Below are 8,429 nucleotides of genomic sequence, written 5' to 3'. Positions count from 1 at the left end.
CTCAAATTATGCATGGCTTTCTTCATTACAGCTCTTCCAGAGTGAGCGGTACCATGTGTCTAGTGTAAGATTTTGGGCTGTTTTCCATTGAGTTACAATTTCTGTTTGTGCTGCCCAGATCACATATAAGACCAGTTGTTTTCACAAGATATTTACTCTAATCTTTTTTTTTTTTAAGCCAGCCAGGTTGGTGGCTGTCCCTGCTTCCCGTGGGAGCAAGTGATGGCTTAACTGTGCTGCATGAAAAAACATTTTATCCGTCTTTTATCTATTTGTTGCAGACCTGAAATTATAAGAGGAAGAGAGATGGGTTTGTGCCTTATCCAGGAGAGAGTGAGGACTCACGAGTAAAGATTAAGATTTCTGTGCTTGTTGAGAGTTAGGCTTTTCCCTCTCTCTCTCTGAAACCTGCAATCTGAGAGGCTATGGAGAGCTCACCCTTTTGCCTGGTCCAATGGGGCTTTGCCATTGTCCCAGTGAGTGATGCAGAGTATGGAGAAAAGTCTCAGAGCCCGAGAGCTGCTCCTTTGACCTACAACAAACTTATACCTTAAATATGTTTTTGGGATCTCATCTATTCCTATGGAGAAGAAGGGAATGCTTGTGCACAAAGGAAACATGAAAATATTCCTTTGACGTGTATGTTTTAATGTCTGTTCCTTCTGATTACCATTGTTGCCTATGTGAGATGAATTTGGGGTGAAGAGGGCAGAAATTGGCATTTTTGGGGAAACATGTCCCATGTTGTATTATTTTATTGTTGTTAGCCGCCCTGAGCCCGGCTTCGGCCAGGGAGGGCGGGATATAGATTAATAATAATAATAATAATAATAATAACCTAATCTTAAGGTGTCATAAATTAAGGCATCGGTGTTTAAACTTAAAGAGGAGAAGCATGTCTTTCCTGGTAGCCAGTTAGTTTATTTGTTTGATCCTCTTCGCAACTCTGGAGTCAGGAAGTCTGATGGTTGCTTAGAATCATAGGATTGGTTATCTAGTCCCAACTCCCTGCAGTGCAGGAATTGCAGTTGAGTTATCCCCGGCAGGTGTTCATCCAATGCCTAAAAACCTTCAACGAAGGAGGATCCACTAGCTTCCGAGGTAGCCCATTGCAGTGTCAGAACGGCTCTTGCCACCAGAAAGTTCTTCCTCGTGCCTCTCCTTCCTTCAGCCAGCGTGGTGTAGTGGAAATCAAGCCTTATGAGGAACGGTTGGAGGAGCTGGGTATGTTTAGCCTGGAAAAGAGGAGTTATGATAGTGGTCTAATAGCTCAAGAGCCAGTGTGGTGTAGTGGTTAAGAGCGGTGGCCTTGTAATCTGGTGAACCAGGTTCGCTTCCCCGCTCCTCCACATGCAGCTGCTGGGTGACCTTGGGCTGGTCACACTTCTCTGAAGTCTCTCAGCCCCACTCACCTCACAGAGTGTTTGTTGTGGGGGAGGAAGGGAAAGGAGAATGTTAGCCGCTTTGAGACCTGAAGGGGAGTGTATCAAGTCCAAACTCTCCTCCTCCTCCTCCTCCTCCTCCTCCTCCTCCTCCTCCTTCCCCTTCTCCCTCTTCCTCTCCTTCTCTTTCCCCTTCTCCTTCTTCTCCTTCCCCTTCTCCTTCTTCCTCTTCTCCTTCTCCCCCTTCCTCTTCCCCTTCTCCTTCCCCTTCTTCCTCCTCCTCCTCTTCTTCTTCCTCCTCTTCTTCCTCCTCCTCCTCCTCCCCTCCCGGAAGCAGCAGAGAACAAGCTTGCTCCATCTTCCATGGGACAGCCCTGTCGAATATTTGCAGGTGGTCTTCGCACCACCTCTCAGCCTCCGTTTCCCCAGGCGGAACATCCCCAACACCCTCAATCGTTCCTTGCAAGGCTTGGTTTCCAGGCCACCACCCTGGCCGCCCTCCTCTGCACTCCTTCCAGCTTGTCAACATCCTCCTAAAATTGGGGTGCCCAGAACTTTGACGCAGTATTCCAGGTAGGGTCTGAACAAGAGGCCTTTCTTCTCTCCCACAGCCAATAAACGGCTGGATAAAAGTGTCTCCTCAAGGTGGCAGTGGTGGCGAATGTGGCAGTGGGCATTAGCTCACATTTGGAGCCTTGCGCTCCTCTCAGTTCTATACCTAGAGATGGGTGGTGGCCTGGGACAGTGCTCACTTCCTTATTACTATCATTTGCATTTATTATTATTATTTTCTTTTGTAAGCAAAATTTACCGGAGTGCAAATAGTCAACTGGAATATTTATTTAAATCATGCATTTCAAATATGCACACAGTTCCTGTGTTTTCTTTACCGTGGTGCCTCGCAAGACGAAAATAATCCGTTCCGCGAGTCTCTTCGTCTAGCGGTTTTTTCGTCTTGCGAAGCAACCCTATTAGCTGCTTAGCGCTATTAGAGGCTATTAAAGGCTTAGCGGCTATTAAAGGCTTAGCGGCTATTAAAGGCTTAGCGGCTAAAAGGCTATTAGCGGCTTAGAAAAAGGGGGGGGGCGGAAAAAAAATCGGAACACTCGCAAGACGTTTTCGTCTTGCGAAGCAGCTCAAAAACGGAAAACCCTTTTGTCTAGCGGGTTTTCCGTCTAGCGGGTTTTCCGTCTTGCGGGGCACCACTGTACAAACTTTTACAGTATTCAAGGAAGTTAATGGTCTCTTACTCAAAACCAAGCAAACACCACAGGTGCCAATTATTGAGATCTTGTAAGGCTGCCCCACTGAATCAAATTGAGAAAGGGATAATTTTGAGGAAGCTATTTCTTATTATCAACACATTAGCCTTATTCAGTGATGTTCCCACCATGCAATTAGCAATCATGTAAGAGGAATAAATACAAATTTAAATATAAATGCATATCATTTGAATTTATATCCCAACTTATTTTCCAAGGAACTCCAAGTCACGGTCAGGGGTCAGCAACCTAAGGCCCATGGGCCACAAGCAGCACATTGGGGTTGTTTAGCCGGCCCATGGACCCCCGCCACTCGCTTGGGGACCCCTGCCACCAACTTGGTTGGCTCCCCTGCGCCACACTAAACCGACACAGAGCAGGGTGGGGACCGCCTTCCGTGACACCGGCCGGCTTCCCATTGGCTGCAGAAAGCTCCTGCAGCCAATGGGAAGCTGCGCACACTGGAAGGAGCGCCAGAAATAGCGTTTGCGCATGTGTGCGTGCATGCGCACACTCTGGCCCACCATGGCGTCTGCGTGACTGAACCAGCCCAAGCCAGAAAAACTTTGCTGACTCCTAGTCCTGGTTCTCCCCCTCCTCACTGAATCCTCACAACAACCCTGTGAGGTTGGTGAGGCTGAGAGGCCGCGGCTGGCTGCCAACGTCACCCTGTGAGCATCATAGAATCATAGAATTATAGAGTTGGAAGAGACCACAAGGGCCATCGAGTCCAACCCCCTGCCAAGCAGGAAACACCATCAGAGCACTCCTGACATATGGTTGTCAAGCCTCTGCTTAAAGACCTCCAAAGTAGGAGACTCCACCACACTCCTTGGCAGCAAATTCCACTGTCAAACAGCTCTTACTGTCAGGAAGTTCTTCCTAATGTTTAGGTGGAATCTTCTTTCTTGTAGTTTGGATCCATTGCTCCGTGTCCGCTTCTCTGGAGCAGCAGAAAACAACCTTTCTCCCTCCTCTATGTGACATCCTTTTATATATTTGAACATGGCTATCATATCACCCCTTAACCTCCTCTTCTCCAGGCTAAACATGCCCAACTCCCTTAGCCGTTCCTCATAAGGCATCGTTTCCAGGCCTTTGACCATTTTGGTTGCCCTCCTCTGGACACGTTCCAGTTTGTCTGTGTCCTTCTTGAATTGTGGTGCCCAGAACTGGACACAGTACTCCAGGTGAGGTCTGACCAGAGCAGAATACAGTGGCATTATTACTTCCCTTGATCTAGATGCTATACTCCTATTGATGAGGCCCAGAATTACATTGGCTTTTTTAGCTGCCGCGTCACACTGTTGGCTCATGTCAAGTTTGTGGTCAACAAAGACTCCTAGATCCTTTTCACATGTACTGCTCTCAAGCCAGGTGTCACCCATCTTGTATTTGTGCCTCTCATTTTTTTTGCCCTGCGTGGGAATTCGAACCGTGGTCCCTCCCAGGTCCCACTCTGATGCCATCACCACGACTCCACACTGGAGCTCATACCCGTTGCACAGAGTGGACCTAAGGGAATCCAGTAGCTTGGGAGGCATGTACAGAGCGCCAGCCCCACATAGGTGGAGCTCTTGGTAAACTCTTAGATCCGTATCCTTTGATTCACGGTGTGTGCTTTGCAAGACGAGGAAGGGTTTGTTTTTCCACGAGCTCCTAGCAGTTTCAGGGAAGCTGTTTGCATAACTTGCAAAAACATTTGAGGCTCTTCACTGCACAAATAAAATAAATTGCACAACGTGAATCACCCATAATTGGGGCTGCATCACTTCAAACAAAGCTCTTGTTTTGCTCTGTTTTGTTTTCTTAGATCTAGAGATGCGGTAAGCCAGGCTCGGCTTCTTCTTTAGAAAATGAAATAATCCAGATTTCCCCATCCTGTTGCCACAAGGCAGCTCAAAACATTTAAAGGCAATAAACTCGGCTATGGCTACTGCTGCAAAGCCAGCAGGAGACAGAGACACCATGTATAAGCCCACAGACGTAAACCCAAGTTCACAATCGGGGCCAGGTCATGCAGCGGGGCAAAGGGAAACAAACCATGCTGCGGAAAGTCATCTGGGCTAATGAAATGTTTGTCAAGCTACATCTATCTTTAAAAACTTAGAAAAAGGCCAGATTTGTGTACTTCTCTTGCAGTAAACTGATCAGATTCTTCCCCACCCCCTAATAATTTTGCTGTTACTGAATCTGGGCACCACAATTCAAGAAGGACACTGACAAACTGGAACGTGTCCAGAGGAGGGCAACCAAAATGGTCCAAGGCCTGGAAACGATGCCTTATGAGGAGCGGCTAAGGGAGCTGGGCATGTTTAGCCTGGAGAAGAGGAGGTTAAGGGGTGATATGATAGCCATGTTCAAATATATAAAAGGATGTCACATAGAGGAGGGAGAAAGGTTGTTTTCTGCTGCTCCAGAGAAGCGGACACGGAGCAATGGATCCAAACTACAAGAAAGAAGATTCCACCTAAACATTAGGAAGAACTTCCTGACAGTAAGAGCTGTTTGACAGTGGAATTTGCTGCCAAGGAGTGTGGTGGAGTCTCCTACTTTGGAGGTCTTCAAGCAGAGGCTTGACAACCATATGTCAGGAGTGCTCTGATGGTGTTTCCTGCTTGGCAGGGGGTTGGACTCAATGGCCCTTGTGGTCTCTTCCAACTCCATGATTCTATGAATCTGTTCAATAATAATAATTCCGAGGCAGCAATGGCCACCAACCTGGATGGCTTTAAGATAGCATCCGGCAACTTCAGGGAGGATATGGCTATTGATGGCTAGGCAATGCTTCTGAGCACCTGTTGCACTCAGGTAAGGAGAGTGCTTCTGGGCTTGCATCTTGCTTGCTACAGTTGTAAACAAAAATCTGCCCCTTTCCCCCTATGGGATACCCAAGAGCCCATATAGAGTCCTTATGTAGGTTCCCTCTTGGGAGGAGAAAATAACAGAGGCCAGCCAGAGAATATTGAGAAGCAAAGCAGCTAGTAAGCCTGATCTTTCTTGATCTGTTGCAACAGGGTGCTCCCCTCACACGCAGGAGAGAGGAGGAGGGCCCAGGACAAAAGGTGTGCCCGCCCTTATATAGATATTTTAAATTCCCTGCCCTGGAGCTCAAGACCACCCCTCCATTCATCATACCTACATCACAGAAAGGGCGGTCTACAGCAGAAATCTGAGTGCTTTGTTTATCTCCTGTTGTTATTTATCTCCTGTCTGGCAAGTTACCTGTTAATGCTTACAGTGGTACCTCAGGTTAAGTACTTAATTCGTTCCAGAGGTCCCTATTTAACCTGAAACTGTTCTTAACCTGAAGCACCACTTTAGCTAATGGGGCCTCCTGCTGCTGCTGCGCCGCCAGAGCACGATTTCTGTTCTCATCCTGAAGTAAAGTTCTTAACCTGAAGCACTATTTCTGGGTTAGCGGAGTCTGTAACCTGAAGTGTATGTAACACAAGGTACCACTGTACTTGAATGGATTGCCTGGGGAGCCTGGCCGGTCTTTTGTAATGTTAAATACTTAGTTCCTGAGCCAAGTCAAAGGCTCACACCCCATTCATATCTTCAATGTGCCCTTAAGACAGGATTTGTGAACGAAAAGACAAAGGGGAGACTTTTCCATTTTCCTTTGACCTTGCAGAGAAATCATTTGCTCAGTTTGGGAATCAAAAATGGTTTCGGGTCGGTCTTCCTGTGTACGTGCTTGGTTGGTACACTTATGAACATTTAACATATAAGACCTCAAAATTCCTATCACACTACTTTCGGACAGGCACCTGGTCAGCTGCTGCGAGGACAAAACGCTGGACTAGAGGTGCCGCCGGCCTGATCCACCAGTCTTCTTACCTTCTTAAGGAACAAACGAAACACAAGCACACCTTTGATGCAGCAGACAAATGATCAGGTCACTGCTGGCCTTGTGAAGCCACTGTCTCCAACGGCCCAAGGTTGTGCAGAGAGTCCAGTCCTCTCTGCTTTGTTTCCTTTTCCCAGTTCAGAGCTTGCAGGATGCTGTCCCTGCCTGGAGCAGTTTTTGTTTTCCAGACTGGCTGGCAAATGCCCACCAGCCAGCTGCCCAGAGAAGACACTTCTGGGTGGCGACTTCCTCGCCTTCTCCTCTTGCTTGTTCTGGAGGCATCTGCAGAACATCGTGAGTCTTTCCTTCTGCTGGTCTCATGATGCCTCCTGGCTCGCTCAGTGGCTTCCTGCCCAGCCGGCGTGGGAGGCCTCCGTCAGTCCTTGGCTGGGCCTCCTAATAATAACCTCAGGACCTCAAAAGGGCCTCCTGGATCAGGCCCAATGATCCGTCTTCTAACTGGCTAACCAGGTGCCTGCGAGGCTCAGAAAGGCAGGACGGTGGTCCGAAGACTGGCCCGACCTTGCAGAGACTGCTGTGCAGATGTCCTGTATATGATACGATATGATAATCTTTATTGTCATTGTCCCAGAACAACGAAATTGAAAAATAAAATCAAATCTACATAAGACATTCAAAACTCAACAAGTCTGCTATCCCAGCTATCCCAACCTGGTTAGCCCCCTAAAAACTCTGATACCCCACTTTAAATATACTCCCTTAGAGTATACTCCCATAGAGTATATTTACAATATACTCCCATAGAGACTCCTTAAAGGTAAAGGTAAATGGACCCCTGACCATTAGGTCCAGTCGTGACCGACTCTGGGGCTGTGGCGCTCATCTCGCTTTATTGGCTGAGGGATCCGGCGTACAGCTTCCGGGTCATGTGGCCAGCATGGCTAAGCCGCTTCTGGAGAACCAGAGCAGCGCACGGAAACACCATTTACCTTCCCGCCAGAGCGGTACCTATTTATCTACTTGCACTTTGACGTGCTTTCGAACTGCTAGGTTGGCAGGAGCTGGGACCAAGCAACGGGAGCTCACCCCGTCGCAGGGATTCGAACCGCCAACCTTCTAATCGGCAAATCCTAGGCTCTGTGGTTTAACCCAGAGCTCCACCCGCGTCCTTACACTGCATTTAAAACCAAAATTGCATTTGGGTCGAAACTTTCTCAGGCGGCTAGTCCTAGTCTTTATAACCCTGGACCTTCTTCCAGAAGGCAGAAGCTGAAAGAGATAATTTCCGGGGTGCGCACTATCCTGCGCTATCTCTGCAGCTTTCTTAGGGCACCTAGAAGCATAGATTTGATCCAAGGTGGGAAGAGTGCACCCAATTATTCTCTCCACAGTCTTTACAACCCTGGACAGCATTGTTTTTCCCCTGACTGTGCAGCTCCCAAACCACACACACAGACCATAAGTTAATACTCTCTCCACAGTGCAATGGTAAAATGCCATCAACAGGTCCTTTGAGAGATTGTTTTTCCAGAGGATTCTCAGAAAATATAATCTCTGCTGTGCCCTCTTCATCAGGACTTTGCTGTTTTCTCCCCAGGTTAGGTCATCTCTCAACTCCATTCCCAGAAATCGAAACACCGAGACCTGTTCCACACACTTCCCCTCAATAATGAGTGACGGAATATTCCATTTACATTTCCTAAAGTCCACATACTATTTATTTTATTGCATTTTGGCCACACCTTTCCTCTAAGGAACTCAAGGAGCTATATAAAACTCCTCCTACTCCTCACCACAACCCTGTGAGGTAGATTAGGCTGAGATATGAGGCTGGATGGCCATCTGCCATGGATGCTTTAGCTGAGATTCCTGCATTTCAGGGGGTTGGACTAGATGCCCTCAGGGATCCCTTCCCACTTTACAGTTCTATGATTCTATGAAAAATCAGACAGGCAGCATGATCTGTCCCAG

At 47.7% G+C, this 8,429-nt stretch overlaps 1 protein-coding gene across 1 annotated transcript in view; it reads right to left on the bottom strand.

Annotated features, from left to right (window-relative positions):
* The window catches only part of SCARA3 (scavenger receptor class A member 3), an 83,390-nt gene that overhangs the window by 12,899 nt on the left and 62,062 nt on the right, over positions 1–8,429 (bottom strand). The window lies entirely within an intron of this gene.

Source organism: Podarcis liolepis (assembly GCF_965112155.1).
Source record: "Podarcis liolepis genome assembly, chromosome: 3".
Taxonomy (NCBI): Eukaryota; Metazoa; Chordata; class Lepidosauria; order Squamata; family Lacertidae; genus Podarcis; species Podarcis liolepis.
The sequence above is the reverse complement of the archived record's forward strand: the minus strand, read 5'-3'. Positions and strand labels throughout refer to the sequence as shown.